The 17,882-nt window shown below is 41.5% G+C and overlaps 1 long non-coding RNA gene across 8 annotated transcripts in view; it reads right to left on the bottom strand.

Annotated features, from left to right (window-relative positions):
* Positions 1-6,471: 6,471 nt before the first annotated feature.
* Positions 6,472-17,882, bottom strand: part of LOC143651659 (uncharacterized) — a 31,247-nt gene continuing 19,836 nt past the window's right edge. For 5 of the 8 annotated variants that reach the window (XR_013160105.1, XR_013160106.1, XR_013160107.1 and 2 more), the window contains 4 exons: positions 17,623-17,837; positions 9,194-9,379; positions 7,257-7,280; positions 6,472-6,870 (listed from right to left, as the gene is read on the bottom strand). This is a non-coding gene — a long non-coding RNA (uncharacterized LOC143651659). The remainder of the gene's footprint in view (positions 6,871-7,256; positions 7,281-9,193; positions 9,380-17,622; positions 17,838-17,882) is intronic. The other 3 variants (XR_013160114.1, XR_013160112.1, XR_013160111.1) reach the window with 3 other exon arrangements.

Below are 17,882 nucleotides of genomic sequence, written 5' to 3'. Positions count from 1 at the left end.
CCGAGGCAAAGTGACACAAGGTCCCCAAACCCTGCCTGCCAAAAACAGAAATCCCCAATTCCTGGTAGCCGCTGCTGTAGCTGTATGAAAAGATACTACAAATTATTTAAAAAAAGGAAAAAAAGATTACACACAAAGAACTTAGAGGAGGGAGCAGGGTGAGGAAGGGGCTTCTCCAGACCGGAGTGGGGCCTCCAGGAGAGGCCAGAGGGGGGCTGAGGGGTTGGGGCACCTCCTCCCACCGGGCAGGTCACAGATACAGCCTAGCGGCCATCTCCCGGCCCTCCTTTTCTATCCTGTGCAGGTATTTCAATATGTTTCCATTCCTCACCCTCGAGGAGACCTTAGGTCTTATGGAACCTTAACCCTGACCTGAAACCAGGAGCAAGTAGTTCCGGCTGCTTTCCCGGGCTGGAACGCTGCGCACAGGCTGCTTGAAGCCTCCATGGGAGGGTGCCCTGCCCTGGGGTCTTTGTAGCACACATTCGCCTCTCATTCCCCATGCAGACCCACCCTCCACCCAGCCCACCCAGCAGCTGGCCCGCCAGGGAGACCGGCCAGGATGGGATCTCTTCTCCTTCTCTTTTGGACCCTCTGTGCTGTGTAAGTAAAAAGCAGTCATTTCCTGAAAGTTTCTTTTGGGCCGGAGACTGTTTCCAGGGCAGGACACACCCTGTAGCAACTCGCTCCAAACCTCCCCAACATTCTGGCCCAGGGAACATAGCCCCCTCTCCCTTAAGGGACTCTGTCTGCCCCCTAAGATCTGGAACCTGCTTCTCAAGGCTGAAGCAGGAGAAGGGTGACCTCTTGGCCCATGGCGACTTGTAATCCTCAGGGGCAAACCCTTCTGTGCTTTGGGAGTTTGGAGAATTATCAATACCTGCTGCTACCTGGGCAGCCCCCGGGGAGTAACGGGCCCCAGAGGCCCCGTGTGGGTCCTGGGATTGGACTGGCCCCTGACACACCCCTCCTAGGTCCCAGCCTTCAGAGGGCACGCTTTGGACTGCCTTCCAGCCCAGCCTCCCCTGCTCAGATTGAGTGAGTCAATTCTCCCTGCCCTTCTTCAAATGCAGCGACTCTCTGTCATCTTCGCTCCTATGGAGTCCACCCAGCGTGATTTTAACTTTTGCTTTTTTGTTTTTTAGTTCTATAATTTCCATTTAGTTCTTTATTTCTTATAATGCCTATTCTTTGCTTGGACTCCTCTATTTTTGCATTTGTTCCATGAGAATTTGTAACTGACTGTTGAAAAACTTTTATGCCAGCTGTTTTAAAACCTTCAATAGATAATCCCACATCTAATTCATCGCTGCCATAGTGTCAGTTGTTCGTCTTTTTCTAATTTAAATTATGGTTTTCCTGGTTTTGGGTATGATGGGTGATTTTTTTCCCTTTATATCCTGAACATTTTGGTTATTGTGCTAGGAGATGCTTGGTTCTACTGAAATCTTCCATTTTATCTGGTTTGGGTTCCTTTGTTTTGTTTAATTGTGGAAGGTCCGGCCTGCCTTTGTGAACTTGAACTCCAATGATACCATGGTTTTCAGAGTCCTGACAAGGCTAATCCAGCCCGTTTCATTTTTTGGGTCTTCTGCTCCATCCCTGCGGGTGTCACTGCCTACACAATAGGGCCACTTTCTGTGGGGCTGAGCGGAGGGACAGACGCCCCTGAGTCTGCATCTCCTTCTGTCCCCGCACGGCCTGGCGCTAGTGCTGCGGTCAGGGGGGCTGCCCTGCCACCGATGTTGGGGTGCAGCGCGGCAGCCGGGGGTCCGTCCGCCCGCGAGTGGTGGGGCAGGGCCTCCGCTCCCCTTCTGCGTTCCTGTGGCCAGAGGCAGCAGGCTTTTCTTGTTGAATTTTTAAAAATTTTATTTTCCTCTGTGTCCGCGGACGGTTCTGAGTCTTGAGGCTTTCTGGCTCCCAGTATGTGAGAGACAAAAAAGAAAACCCAGATGGGGTGCATGGGGGGCACGGTGGGAGAATGCCCACCTGCCGTGCCGGAGCCTGGGCTCGATTCTGGGTGCATGCACCCCGCCCCCCGTCCCCCCCAAAAAGGGATGCGTAAATGGAAAAAGAAAACCCAGGGAACTCAAGATGCTGTTCCCAAACCGTGCCCTCTCATGTTCCTTCCAGCTCTCAGAGTACTTTTGTCCGTCTGTCGAATTTGGTAGTGTTTACAGTGGAGGAGAAACAATGTGAGTCTGGAGCATTTTTTCTGGGATTGGAATTCTATTCGATGTAGCACTTTGATGAGGAAGAATATTCATTATAAATTAAGTAGATATCTACGTTTTAGAATAGTATGTGTAATATGGTCACATTTAAAATGTATAATTACATTTATATATGCATAGAAAATAGTTCAAAGAAATATACATAAGAATATTCACAATGTTTTTCTTTTTTCCTGATGACTTTTGTTTGTCTTCATTTTGTCTGGATTTTAAAATTATTTTTACAGTGAACACATTGATTTGATAATGTAAAAATAAAGGTTCTGCCTTGTTATTTAACTGATCTTTTAGAAATGGATAATGCAATGGAAAATTAAATGTAATCACAGGGGATAAAGACCTAATTTTGATAAGGAAAGGCTTGGACGTGTGTAATATGCTCATGGTTTTAAAACCTTTTAAGCGGTATCAAAGTAAAGAGGGATTAGACTTGTTATTTGCTTCTCCCCATGGCAAAATTTAGAATTAGGACAAAATTTGTAGGGAGGGATATTTTAGCTTAATTGAATGAAGAATCTATGTGAAACAAATTTTGTTCACTAGTGAGTTGATTATTGTCACGTATATTATAGAGAGTTTAGTGTGTTGTAAAGCCCCCCTTATGGCTTTCCTATTTATCTTTACTTTGAAAGGGACTGGTGCTTCTTTGATTCTCTCCTGATGCCATTGATGGGGATCTAGTCTCCATCTGAGAGGGGAAGGAGGGTAGAAAAAATGACTCGTATTTTACTTTCTACCTATAAAAAAGGGGAAAAATATCCGTCACCATGTCATCTGGCTTACTTGTGTCAAATCTTTATCCTCTCGGCAACTAGACAAGGATCCTTTCCCTGAACCTTTCTTCTGTACTTAACCAATTTCAGAATTATATAGGGGAAGAAGTATGTGAGGCTGGAAACAGTGATTAATGTACTGGAGGGCCTAAGCTCCGAGTTCAAATCTTAACTCTGTAGCCAGTGCATTGCATGGCACTGATTTACCCAAATGTCTTTCTTCAGCTATATGCCAGTAAATACCACTGTCTAATGCATTCAGTAAATGTTTACTGTAGTAGCAAAGAAGTGCCTGGATCTGTAAAAGACCACAGTTGGTTGATCTTTGTCGGTGCTTTTTAAGCTGTGCCTGGAGTGAGCCTAGGGGTCCAGTGGATTGCTTCAGGGCCTTTTGTAGTGAAGACTTTGAAGTTGGTGCTTTGCATAAACCAACATACAGGCAAAACCATGCTGCACAGGTGCAGCTTTGGAGAAGAACTCAGTGTGGAATAGAGAATCAGCTCCTTTGGTTCATTCCAAATAGAGATTTAACAGCTCACCTGTAGAGCTTCCCATTTTGTGTCCCAGCAATTTAAAACATCTCCTTCCAGAGGGAGACAAAGCCAAGGTCACATTTCCATATCATTGAATGTAGCCAAGTCTAAGTCATTAAAATACATGAGAGGAGGTTTGACTGTATAGACCTTGTGGCATCCAATAAAAATAGTGAGTTTCTTTAAGAACTCATGGACTTTAAAATCTTTTAGGTCTCAAGATGAGCTTAAAGCCTTTCTGTCTGCTGGGAGTGCGGAGGGAACAGGCCAGCATGCAAGGGTGCATACGAGGTCTGCAGGAGAAATGTGCAAGGGCCCTGGGCTTCCTCCCTGCACCACTGGCCCTTTCTCTTTGCTTCAGTTCTTACCAGAGGCAGATTGTATCTTTACCTTTGGTTCTATGGGTTTTATCCTTTGCTTTGTTTTTCTGAAGGTTTTCAACTTTTTATTGACATATAATAGGCTTAAAAATTTTTCACGAAGTGAGCTCATCTGTGTAATCCACACCCAGGCCAGGAGAAAGAGCACTGCCAGACCCCAACGAGCATCCTATGGGCACCCGCCTGCCTCCCACCAATTGTGAACACTTCCCCCAAGGTATGGAGCTGCCTGCTAGCAGTACAGGTTGGTTTTGCTTCTTTTTGAACTTTATGGAATAGTAATCATATATTAGATAAGGTTTTGCATCCTACTTCTTTTGCTTATCATTGATTGTGAGATGCACCTAACTAGTTCTGTGTAGCAATAGTTGGTTCTTGCTCATTGCCGTATAGAACTCCATTGTATGACTACACTATACTTTACTGATGCACATTTGGGTTGTTTCCAGTCTTTGGCTATTATGAATAAAGAAATGAACATATCTGTGTGTTTCTGTTACGTATATAACTAGGAGTGGAATTGCTGGGTTCTAGGTTATATTCAGCTTTTAATAGATCCTGCTAAATAGTTTTCAAAGTGGTTGGACTTTATAGTTCCATCAGTAGCGTATATGTGTTTCTGCTGCCACACATCTCTGGCAACACTTGGTATAGTCTGTTTTCCATTTTAGCCATTCTGACATGTATGACATAATATCACATTATGGTTTTAACTTGGGTTGGCCTGATTAACAAATTTAAGCCCTTTCTATATATTTATCAGCGACTTGAACTGTTTTGTGAGTTCAAGTCTAGTGTCCATTTTTTTTCCTTTATAGACTCTCTGTCTTTTTTTTATTGTCTCATTGAAGTTCTTTACATTTTCTGGATGTGTCCTTTGCCAGATACATGCATTTTAATTATCATCTCTGTTTTTTTGGCTTGGCTTTTCACCTTTTCACTCTCTAAACCATGTCTTTCTTCCCCCATATACACTGTATATACACACACATGTTACAATATATGTGGTTAAATGGTGTCTTTTGATGAAAATAAATTCTTAATCCAATTTACTTTTTTATATGACTGAAGGTTTTTTTTTGTTTCAAGTGTAGATACTCTATGTTATAAATATGTCCTCCTATGCCTTCCTCTTAAATATTGATTGTTCTTGTTCTCATATTAGAACCCACACTCTATCTGGAATTGATTTCTGTTTCCAGTATTAGGGAGAATACTTTGGCTATCCAGTCCACCCAGCACCACACAGAGAAATGGCAGCCCTTTCCCATAGCACTGCAGTGTCTCTTTTGTACCAAACTATGTGCCTATGTGTTGTGTGTAAGTGTGTGTGTGTATGTGTGTGTTGGTTTCTGGGACCTCTGTACTGTTCCATTATTCTGTTTCTCTTCCTCCAATTTTCTATAGACACATACTATCACAGATACAGTTGAAATCTCACGTTCCCATTTGAACCTGTTCCTTACCCAACCTTTTCAAAGGTGTTCATGATTCTGAATTTCATCCCCACGGATGTTTTTATTTTTACCAAACACGTATATATCCATAAACAACATATAAAATTGTTTCATGTATTTTTATATTCTTTTAAGTTTGACTCATATGCATACTGCAGCGAATGAATATAGCACTTTATTTTTTATTTATTTTTATTCCACTTAATGACCAATCAGTGGGCCTTAACAATGCTTTATTGAAAATGCTCTTATGCATTTCCTCATACTCATTGGGAACTTTGGTCTAGGATTAATATAGAAACGTGGAGATGGCTGGGTGAGGGGTATCTGTATCTGTACCTTTACTAGATATTGCAAAATGCAATAGAGATAGTGCGATATTCCAAGCTAGATGTACCAATTTAGATTTCATCAGCATGGCATGGTACTTCCCGTGGCCCATCTTCATCAACACTGCTGTTGTATGATGCTTTAATTTGTTCTCACCTGATGTGCTTGAAATGAACTGTATTAATTGCTTTAAATTCATTCCCTTGTTGAATAGTCAGTTTAAGGAAATTTTCATATATTTTCTGAGGATTTCTCTTTGAATTATCAGTGCATATATGTTTCCTACTTTCTTGTTAGGTTGTCTGTTTCCTATTCCTGTGGAAGTGCTGAAGAATAAACATAAGCTTGTGTTGAGTTGTCGATTTAAAAATTTTCAGAAGCACTTTTGTTTAAAACGGTAAAGTGGAGAAAACAGGAAAGGCTCCTCTTTCAGACCTGATTATGTTCACTATAGTAGTTATCTTGTCTATCAAGTTTTGCTTTTTTAGTATAATTACTATATCTTATATATTAATTACTGTATTAACTCCACATGCATGCCTTCTTTACCAATGTCAACGCATGTTGGATGATTCTATTAATTTCTCTAGGTATTCTCATCTCAAAAAGTGGGAATAATTGCTAATGACATTTGTCTGTCAAGGTACATGAAATTACCAAGGCTGTGGATGTACTGTGCAAACCAAAAAATGCTTCAAATATAAAAGAAACGTTCCCTTATGAAAGCATGAGTGTTACTCTATGCTCCCACTCTCCATTATTTTTTCATAGTATATTTCACTACTGAAATTGCATTATATATTCTTTTATTGTCTTTCTCCAGCAGGGAAGAAGCTTTTGTTTATTTACTGCTGTATCCCCAGAGTCTCTTGGCGCATAGTTGGTATTCAACAAAAATTTACAGAATAATTGAATGGTAAGTGGTCTTGTTGTTATTGTTGTTATTTTACAAACCAAATTATTTCCACTATTTTGCTTTTTAACTGATGACTTCAAATCTAATTAACTCCTTCATAAATTTAATAGGCATTGAGGGTATGTTTGAAGAGTCTTCTCAGTTCTCCATAACTCTCATGATGTTGGCATTTTGGGGATATTTTCTTAGCATTAAGCAGTCACAAAGGCATGGAAACTCAGACTTCTCATCATGGCTGACGACACCCCTGCAAGATGAACTTGACTGGAGAATTAACTATGGCAACTTGATTATTTAACTGCACAAGAAAGGCACCGTTATCTACTTATTTGAATTGATATATTTACTCTTTAATCTGTTCCAAATACTTTAGTTATCAGTTCCAAGCCATTTCCAATTCTAGTCTTTTAATTATTTGCAGTGCCTTCTGTTGGCTCAGTAACTGTTGTGATAATTATATCAAATGTTATTAAGCATTGCAACCAACGAGCTTTTCAATCACCATTATAATTCTAATACTGAATATTACTTAAACCAAATTTTATCTTTTGTCTACTTAAAATGCAACCTCGTAAATATTTGACTCCTTGGGAAAGTTACCCATGTTAAACAAGATAATGCGGAAATGCTTACTGTGGAATCTGCGTTCAGTTTTTCCTTGAGAAGGAAAAAAAAAAAAACAAAAGTTTCCATTAAAATCAAGATTACTTTCTGCTCTCCAAGCACCGTATGACATTTCCTACTTCTATAATGATGCCTGGGTTTCTTATTTGTTCAAGCTATTTATCTTAATGCTCTTTTTCTTTATCTTACTGTAGATTGTCTTCTGGTCATTCATAGTTCAATTCAAATGTCACCTCTGCCATAAAATTTTCTTCAGTGCCTCAACTAAAATAACTCTTTCCTGCTTTTACGATTCTATAAAACGTGTAGGAAATTCATGCTTGCTAAACATATCACACATTTCAACTGTAGCATTATGTGTTTCCAAGGCAACCATGATGGCACTATGTGGAAGACGAACCCTTGTCAGCAGCATGGCTGATGGCAGTGGGACTTTGTCTTTGAAGCACTTTGCTAATCATGGGGTGACCAGATGTTCCTGTTGATTTCCTTTCACTCTCAAAAGTGTCCTGCATTGGAATTGTACCATCTTGCCACCTTTCTGATACATGAGCTATAAGAATTATGGCCCTTGTTTAATTATGGGTCGTCTCATTGGATAGCTGATTATCTCAGGGAGTTAAATCATTCTATATGTTCAGTGTAAGATTTTCCTAACTAACCTATTGTAGATTATTTATATGCCTAGAGACTATAAGCAGAGGAAAATCAGATGTGGTCAGTGAGCAAATGCCTGCAGTCAGAGGAAGCCAGAGAATGTTCTAGTTTGCCATGGAACAGAAGCAGAGAAGCAAGCCAAGGAACTCCAAGGATAACCATCAAGCTACAGGCTAGCTACAGGCTCCAGGGGAAAGCATGGCATGTCGAAAATCTTGATTTGTACGACTAGTCTCTAAAACCCTTTAGACAATAAAGTCCTGTTTGTTGAACTAACCCATTCTGTGGTTTTTGTCATGGCAACCCTGGCAAATTAAGATCTAACCACTCTGAACTGTCCAGCCGAACCCCTTATTCAGTTTTGTCAGTGACAGAGTCCACAACTATTCAGCTGAATATGTCAGCACCCTTGGGGTGAAGTTTGACACTTGCTTCTCTCCAGTCTTTGAACACCCATCCTGACCTCCTGTAATAGTTCCTCTACCCCACAGAGAGAGAAGAGCATTTTGAATTGTTAATCATGTTCCCCACCTATTGTCGACTGGACCACTGTTCCCAATTTTTTAAATCCCCTTCTATTACAGAATGACACAGTCATATGTTTTGCTTTGAAGAACCTTCTACTAGAGTAGGCAGATCCATTTCTCTGTCCCATGGATGCTGTGTTTCTCTTTCTAACTTCCTCTGGCTTATGCAAACTTAGTAGCCTGATGCAAGTAAGGGTTTTTGATGTGCTTATGTGACTTGGCTTGCCCTGTGTGCTCCTGTGAAACACCATGAGAAACATCTATCCACCCCTTCAGCCCGAACCCAGAAAGAAAACACAGGAGCTGACCTGACCCAACTGCAACCTTAAGTCCAGGCTGGCCCAGCCTGGCCAAAGTCAACTGTAGCCAACGTGAAGGCTTGTGAGCATGAAAATCCATAGTTTAAAACTCAGTGAGATTTGGAGGTCTTTGTTACATGCACAAAATATCAATGAATGCATTTCTCCACCGTGCACCCTGCTTAAAATTGTTCATTAGCTTCTCCTCACTTGAGGGGTTGAGGAAACTCTTTAATGGGACTGTAGTGCATGCAGGGTCTGGCCCAACCTCTCTCTTTACTTGTGAACTCCTGGTCTCCTTCTAATCCCTATACCTTCACCCCACCTCCCATCCTCTGACTTTTGAATTTGTGCCACCAGGCCTTTGCATATCCATCCCCTCTACTGAGAGCATTATCCCTGCCCATATTTTCCCAATTTATTCTTTTTTTATCCTCTTGTTATTAGGTTCAGAGTCATTTACTTGAGAATCTTTTCTGGACCCACAAAAAAGTAAAATTCTCCTCTTGTTGGTGCTCCTGGTTCCAAACATCCTTCTTTTGTAGACTTGTTATGGGTGCCACAATCTTTGCCAGTGTCCCACTAGTCTGTAGCTCACTGAGGGCAGGGGTCTGGGTGGATTTTTGCTTCTTCATGCTGAGCACAGGACCTGACGTAGACAAAGAGTTCAGTTAATGTTTGCTGAATGAATCAAATCAATGGGCACCATGTCTTATCTATGTTTGCAAACAACCTCTTGGCAGAAAGCTAAGACAGGATGAATTTGTCACTGCTCATTCTGAATAGTCATAAAATCTTTCCACTAGCTGATTTCAGATGTCCAATTTTCTACTGTTCATCAAATTGCTACTATATCCTGTAGATCTATTCTACCCTAAATAACCAGTTATTCCGTAGAACTTTTGAAAAGTAAAGATCTTAGATTAAAAATATATGGTTTTTAAAGCCCAGCCCTTTCATTTGTTTGCAAGGACACCTTTAGACAAGTCACTTAACACCCCCATCCCCACCCTCAGTTTCTTCATCTGTAAAAAGAAAACAATGAAACCTGTTTCTCAAGGCTATTGGGAGTATTTAATGGTACAAAATGTCAGTGAGGCAACACACTGAACTGTGAAATTCTCTCCAAGCTAAGCTCCCTGGAGTTGTAGAGGGAGTCCAAGGGAGAGTGTGCCTCTTCCTAACCTCAGTTAAGCTTTCAGTTCACTTTGCAGGTTTTAAACAATTCAGCCTTACTTTTTTTTTTTTTTTTTTTGCATGGGGGTGCACTGGGAACTGAACCCAGGTCTCCGGCATGGCAAGTTAGAACTTTGCCAGCTGAGCCACTATGGCCCCCTGAGCCTCACTTTCGGTACCTGTCCCTTGAAAGAAAAATGAGCAGCTTCAGCACAGCCATCTGAGAAAAGATGGTTTGGGATGAAGAAAATATTTGAGGGAAATGAGAAGGTTCTGGAACAAAGCCAGTTCTGTGTTGCCACCTTACCTGGAGGGAGAGAGCCTGAGTGTCTGTGTGATGCCAAACAGCTCAGTCACCTTGTCTGACTCCGGCTCCCCTGACCAGGTGGAGGTGCAGGTGGGCTGCTATTGTTCGTGTGCATTGGTACCACAGGGTGGCTAAAACTTGGTTACAGCTTAAACTGTTCCCTCCCCCGCCACACACACACACCAGTTTGCTGTTTAAGAAATCCTGACTTGGTACCTAGGATAGACTTGGTACCTAGGACAAAAGTTGCAGCTAAGCCTTTAATTCCTGATGGTTTTTTCCTCTCTGATGGAAATAAAGCCCAGAACACCAAGTTTAATCATCTCTTTGACATTGTAGTACCCAAGCTTCCCTGTTAATTAATCTTTAATGCTATTAATTCGCTGTCTGTAAGATAACAGGAAAGGAGGCAAATATGATCTCAAATCAATTGAATTCTCATCTGAACCAGCATTGAGTTTTCAGGGTGGATAAAAACAATTACAGTCCTTTCTCTGTCTGAATGTCCAGTGCCTGGCTGATAAGATTATTGTATCAAGAAATATCCAGGCTAGGGTCTCAGGTTGCAGGTGTGCTAACTCAGGGTTCTCTTGCCACCAGTATTCCCTCTGAAATTGACTCATTTGTTTGGGATGGATTAGGAATGAGATCAGAAAGCCAATATCACAGGGTCATGTTTCCAAACCCTGCCCCTCTCCATTTATTTCTATTCATATTGATTTTTGCCCCCACAGTCCATTGACTCAAAGCCTCTAAGATGATGTCTGGTCTTAAATCTGATCCAGAGCTTGTCTCTCTCTAAACTCACACCCCAAGCCAATTTAATGATGACCCATTCAGTTGGTGTCACCTGCTCTGCTTCCGCCCACGGTGGGGACTAAGAGAGTAGCTGTCCACAGTATCTCTGAGACCAGTGGCATCAGCTTCACCAGGGAGCTAATTAGAAATGCAAAATCTTAGGCCCAGCCCCAAATTACTAAATCAGAAACCCAGGAGGTGCGGCTCAGGCAGTGTGTTTTAACCAGCTTTGCAAGGGATTCTAATATAGGCTCAAGTTTGGGAACCACTGGAGTAGAACATGGTTGTTTAATGTGAAGAGGGAAACATTGCCCCTACTCACTGAGATTGATTCAATGAGGAAGTGTGAGGGGTGACTTGTTTTAATGGGTTGAATCTGGTTGCTTCTCTGATTAAATGTTGTGAGAAGTAAATTGCTTTTTCTAGGCTACAAAAGCCCCTCTAACATTTGGCCTTGAGCAGCTTCTGACCTCGCGTAGTGAAAATGGTCACTTCAATCTCTTCAATTTCTGATGTCATGTCTCGTTTGCTGAGGAAAATAATTAGGGCTAGGGAGCTAGTCTTTAATGAAGAAGCAGTGGGCAAGTGGAACCCTTTGGAGGAGAAAATTCTCCCAGATTAAAAATGGTACTCTGCAGAAGAAAGAGGAAAGAGTCAGTACTGATCTTGGAGAAAATGGGAAACTTACTGGTCCATGTGAGAAGCCTCAAAGATGCCGTCAATGTGGGTTTTTTGTGGTTCATGGTAGAAAATGGGAGGGAACAGACTATGCATCTCTATGGGGGAGCTGTGGACACCTTGGCTTCCTCTATCTGCAGCAGTACCAGGGAACTCTGGGGAGGTCCTTCTGGAAGTTGGCCAACAGAAAGTTCAGGAGAACCAACCCTTCTTTCAGATGAGGAAGCGAAGGCCCAGAGTGTATCTCCATGCTCTGATAATTTTCCTTCAAATCTTTTTCTAGGTTTGCTGAACTGAATTAATGTTAAAGACTTTGCAAATGTCCCAGGATTTAAAGTCAGAGTTGCAGTTGCGATTGAGAGCAGCGATCCTTAACCAACTAGGACTTGCATTTCAGGCTCCCATCAGGCAGAACAGTCCCACATAGCTCTTTATTGCAGGTTGATGATGGAGATGCTTGGGCATAGGGATCCATGTCAGCATTTACCTAATCCTGGTTATTTATTAGAAAGTCAAGGAGTGTTGGGGATTGCACGACAAGTTGTTGGAATGGGAGAAGTTAATTTGTACATAGGCCATACTATGCTACTGAATTTGGAATCTTGAAATTGATCTGATTCTTACCCCCCTCCTCCTCTCCTTATTCTACCTTGTCTCCCTTCTCTTTCCTCCCCTTCGTATTCCTTCTCTTTCTTCTTCCTTCAATTCCAAAAGCAATGCATGGATGCAAATGCATAAGGATGATGCTTTTACGTAATCACCTTCCACAAAAAATATCATTTTTGCCCTACATTTGTATAACTTATAAATATTTCTTCATAGAACATGAAAGCCTGTTCAAAGGCATGAATCCAAAGGCAGATTCTTTCATTAAAAATAAAGGAGAAACCAATTAACTTTATGATAGTCCAGGATACTCTTCCTTTGCACAGTAGCATGTTAACTGCAATTTGCATATATAAGAATGTGTCTTGTTTTACACGGTTCTATAAGTAAGTGGTCAATGGCAGCTCTGAAGCTGGAATGGTCCTTCATACTTATCCAGAACTGAAGCAGAAAAGTGAGGTCTTTGCACTCCTGTATTGACCAATTGTTGGATATAAGCTACAGTCAATAAGGGGCATAATTTTTCTTCGGCTGAGAGACATTCCTCGAGAATGCATACATGACCTCTCAGCAGGGAAAATACCTACCTCAGTCAGCATGGAGTAACTCAGTTGTAACTGGGGAATCTGAGTGCTGCACCCTAGAATCCATTTCTCTCTCCTCAACTCCAGCCTGCAAAAGCCACTGACAATTCCTCTCATCCTTTGCTCACACCACTTCTGGCATGGCTCACCTGAGAAGATGACCCAAACTCTTTTCCTTGAGAGCTTTGGATCCATGGTCACGAAGTCCTTCTGAGGTTCACAGGTTAAGGGCACAGTCTTCTACCAGACTCAGGTTGGGGGTGTTCCCAGGGCAACCTTCGATTCTGATAAACTGTCTACAACTTGGGGGTTCTCACTATCCCTTCAGGTTTGATAACTTGCCAAGATGACACAACGAACATGGGAAAGCTCTTTATTATATGATTACAGATGTATTATAGCAAAAGGATGTAAGTCAGAACCAGCTAAAAGCAGAGTTTATGGGAGAGGTCTGGGAGGGTCCCCAGTAGGAACCTCAGGGATGTGCTACTCTTAGGACACATCTTTATTTGACAATATTGCCAACCAGGATAACTCATTCAAGCTTCAGTGTCCAGAATTGTTGTTGGGGTTTCATTAGATAGGCATGACTGAATCAGTCACCATCTGGTTGGATGGCTGAACTCATTCTCTAATACCCTCCCATCCTCACAGGTCAGACTGATATGGCCTGGCTCAAAACACACCCTTCTAATCACCTAGTCAGTCTTTGTGGCATCTCTATCCCCATTCTGAGTCATCTTATTTGCCTAAACTATTTAGGTGTCCACCATGAGTTACCTGGTTAGCATAAACTATCTAGTGTGATAAAGACCCACCTTGAATGGCAAAGACACTTTAATCACAAGTATTTGGAGGTTATCTCCATGAAGCTAGAAACAAGGACTAGCTAAATCCTTTTTACACACTTATTTACTATCAAAATTGGGCAGGAGAGTGTCACAAAATACATTGTAAAACCCCAGTGGTCACCTAGGTTCCTGGCACATTCCTCCTACCCCCATTGTGTGATAGCCCTGTGACCTCTAGATGATCAGAGTCAATTATGCCTTCCAGCATGGTGACACTTCCCTTGCCATCTGGTCTCTTGGTACAAGGAAGACAAAGTGAATAGAATGGAAGCCACTGCTCATAGTTTAATGGGATTCTTGATAGATCCCCTGGTAGAAGCATCCTTTCCAACAACTACAGTCTCTAGACCCAAAAGCCTATAATTGTGTGGATGGAAGGAAAATCTCCACAAGTGGCTCACTGGGAATGATGGTAAGCAGGTCACTCCTATTTCTACTCCCTTATTCCCAGACAGATGTATTCTTCCTGTAGGTACATACTAGGTCCTGGAAGGCTGTGCTCCATCTTTGCCAGTATAATCTTTAAGCTAGTATATCAGCTGTGCCTTCAAAAGGCTGTTCTTTGGATCTGGCATGCCATAAGTTTCCAGGTGGAGTGGTATCTGAGAAGATGGGTAGATCCTGTTATTATTTGTACACTGCCTCACCTCCTTTGCTATAAAGTAAGGCCCTTGTCCAATGAAATGTTGAGAAGGATCCTGTGTCAGTAGATCAAACACTTGATATGTTCTTACATATTGGTGTTGCTGAGACCTTGAAGTCAAGAAGGGTAAATCCATGCTTATAGCATGTATCAATTGCATGCATTGTTGCCTTTTCCAGAGTGAAAGTGGTCCAATGTAATCATCTTGCCACTAAGTGGCCAGTTAATCTCATTGAGTGATGGTGCCCTGAGGTGGTTTGAAGCTGTACGTACCCATGTTCTTAAATTTAATCCACCCCTCTGGGTGTGAACCTGTTGTAAGTAAGACCTTTTGATGAGGTTACTTCAGTTAAGGTATGAACCCCCCTCCCAATCAGTGTGAGTCTTAATCCTATTACTGGGGTCCTTTATAAATAGAATGAAACTTAGACATAGAGAGAAAAAGACACAGGGAACAGTTAGAAGCTGAAATTCAGTGGAACCCCAAAAGAGAACAGAGAGGCCAGGAGAGACTGCCATCTCATTGCCATGTGACAGGTTGTCCAGGACCAAGGATCACCTGTAGCAAGCCTTGGGACACCAGCCTTCATGAAGAAAGCATCTTTGCCTTTATGACAACTTGATTTGGACTTTTTTTTAGCCATAAAAGCATAAACAAAAAATGCCCATTGTTTAACTCATCTCATTTCATGGTATTTGCTTGAGCATCCCAGGAACTAAAACAGAGCTCCACAGTGCCAGTTCTAGGGTGGCCAATGACTGAGGATGGATGACATCAAGCGGTCAAGTCATGTTGTCTGCGGGGTTGTTTGGTGCCTCCTCCATGATGGATTGTTTCTGTTGAGCATTATCCTACCTTACACAAACCTCACTTTGCGCTCAATCCATTGTCTTTCAAAGATCTTATTCCAAGGGCTTCTAAATAACCAGTCAAGTCATTTCCCACTGCCATCTTTATTTAAATCAGGTGCCATAGCCTTTAAGAGGTAAGCTCAAATCTCAGGGTCTCACTCCTTCCCAGGTAGGGTCCTGAATCTAGCTTAATGGATTTGTAAGGCTTGGAATCCAACCTTCTCTGGAGCTCTACTACAATTAAAATTAATTCCTGGGCCTGATCCTCAGCCTTTTTCTGCTCTCTTACTTCAGGAGATGAACACTTCTTTGTCTGCTGCCCAGGAGGCTCTCCAGTGTCTACCTTTGTCTTATGTTAGTAACAAGTCACATTTGACCTTTCATTTCCTTTCTATAAGAGCCCCAGCAGTATTCATCAAATTCCATTGCCCTTATAATCGTTATTTTCTCTGAAATTCCTAAACAATCTTGAGATATTTCATTCACTACATTTCCTTCCACTTGCACTCTGTCCTGATTCACCATTAGTGAAAGGCTTAGCAATTATACTGCCACAAAATACCACAGGCTATCAGTTCCTGTGATGGGATCCTCATTATCAACCAATCGGCATGAAATATAGCTCCTAAATCCTGTTTTAGATTCTGCTTCCTAGAATCATTCCTGGTATCAATGCCATATGTTGTCTTTCCTGGGAAAGAGACTCTGAGTTGGACATTTGTGAGTAGCTGGTTTATTGGAGAGTTCTCCTGGTAACATTTACCTGTCAAGGAGTTACAGAAGTAGGATTGGGCAGAAAAAGAGGTTGAGCTAACATGCAGGTACAACAGGTAATTTCCCAGATGGAAGTTTAGGGTAATGTGACAAAAAGAAAGAGGGTTGGTTCTTGGGCAGCCCAAGTATGTAATAAGCATATCATCCCTTGGAAATATTTTCTTTTCATCTTCTTCAGAAGGCTATTTTAAACAGATTAGAAATTGTGGATATGTTTCTGCAGTTAGCACTTCTATACATCTTGTAAATTTTTAAGATAGCCATGTTTAACAACTATTGCTGTGTTGTTGTTGTAGTAATGTTTTTGTTGTGTTTTATTTGCTCTTATTTCACAAGTGTTAAGCCACCCTTTGGATTTCAATAGAAGTACACTGCTTTGTATTGGAATTTTTCTATTTACTTGTTTTTGCTTGTGGGGGAAGTCTCTCTAAGTTAATTATACTTGCTTTTCCAAGAGAATAATATACTCTCAGCCTGGGATAATTAGGCAGTCTAATTAACCTTAAAAAAAGCAAAACATAGCTTTATAGTAACTATATCTCCCTTCATTAGGTGAGTTCAGCTCATCTTAACAGGCATAGTTAATATTGCTGATTTGCACATCCTTTCCCATGGTATTTAGCGCCATAGGTTGTAATGAAAACACATTGTAGACTACACTAGAGAATGATTTAATGGAAATTGCCTATATCACTTGCAGAGATTCTTCCAATGGGCTGTGGTGCTATCTTCATATTTACTGCAAGGCACTTGATGGTACAATGGGAAGTGGGAAAAGCTTTTTGAGTAATCATTTTTTAATAATTAGCTTAGGAATAATTTGGAAACTATCACTCACAGCACTTTAATAATGTAATGTAAGCTATTTCTGGAAATGTTAATGGAAAGCAAGCTCCTTGGAGATTGCAGATAGTTAAAAGATCGGTAAGGATGGCTATTAATTGTGGCCCAGAGTCTTCTTTCTGTTATTAGGCAATGCTACTATAAAGCAAGAGAATGCCGCATTCAGATTTCATAGCACTTCTCCTGTTAGACACAGGGATCATCGCAGCCAGCATGGAATTCAGGCTGGTAAAAGTAGGGCATGCCACAAATGGAAGGATCCGTTACCTCTACTCCTGCTGCATTCGCATGCAATTTCCTCTGATTTTACAAGGGGAGTACGCAACAGATACTTAGAATTCAATGATCAAATGTACCATATTCAAATATTCCAATATTAAAGCAATTGAAATAAATATATTGTTCAATAACTACCTTTCTTATAGTACTATATCAAAGAAAACATATTTCAGGGTATCAGTGCAGAAATGGGGTCCACGTGAACACTTTTGGAAGTGCCCCTGCTCCCTCGGGACAGGACAGAAGTGTTCTCTGCCTCAGCCCTTTCCTCTCCCAACCCATCATTCTCTCACTGAATGGAGTTCTGAGAACTACACCTGAGGATTTTACCTACACCCAGTGTTTTCTTCCCTGGGTACCCAATACATTCCAAACTTGTGAAAGGACACCAGTTGTTGGGAATATGACAGATTCACTAGTCCTGGCCTTATCTTGGGGGTGGGGATATTGGGGGGGGGGCATAGGAGGTATATAGTCTGCTTGTAACCAGGTGTTTCTGACCTTGAGCTCTCTGCATCTTGGTTCTGATACACCATCAGCAGCCCAGGAGGGCTCCAGTCGGGTTATTTTAATGTTAGCTTCTTGTCCTAAGTGGGGCTTGGTCTGTCTCTTCAGAGAAACACTCCAAGTAATCAGCTGAAGGTATAACATTGTAAAGGAAATAGAGCTGATGTTTAAACAAGAGAACCTGTGACAACCTTATGCTTCTCCTTTCACTGTGAAGGTAGAAAAGAGAAAGGGTTTGACAGCAGTTTTCAGAC

The sequence above is a fragment of the Tamandua tetradactyla genome, chromosome 12, assembly GCF_023851605.1.
Source record: "Tamandua tetradactyla isolate mTamTet1 chromosome 12, mTamTet1.pri, whole genome shotgun sequence".
In the NCBI taxonomy this organism is placed as follows: Eukaryota; Metazoa; Chordata; class Mammalia; order Pilosa; family Myrmecophagidae; genus Tamandua; species Tamandua tetradactyla.
The sequence above is the reverse complement of the archived record's forward strand: the minus strand, read 5'-3'. Positions and strand labels throughout refer to the sequence as shown.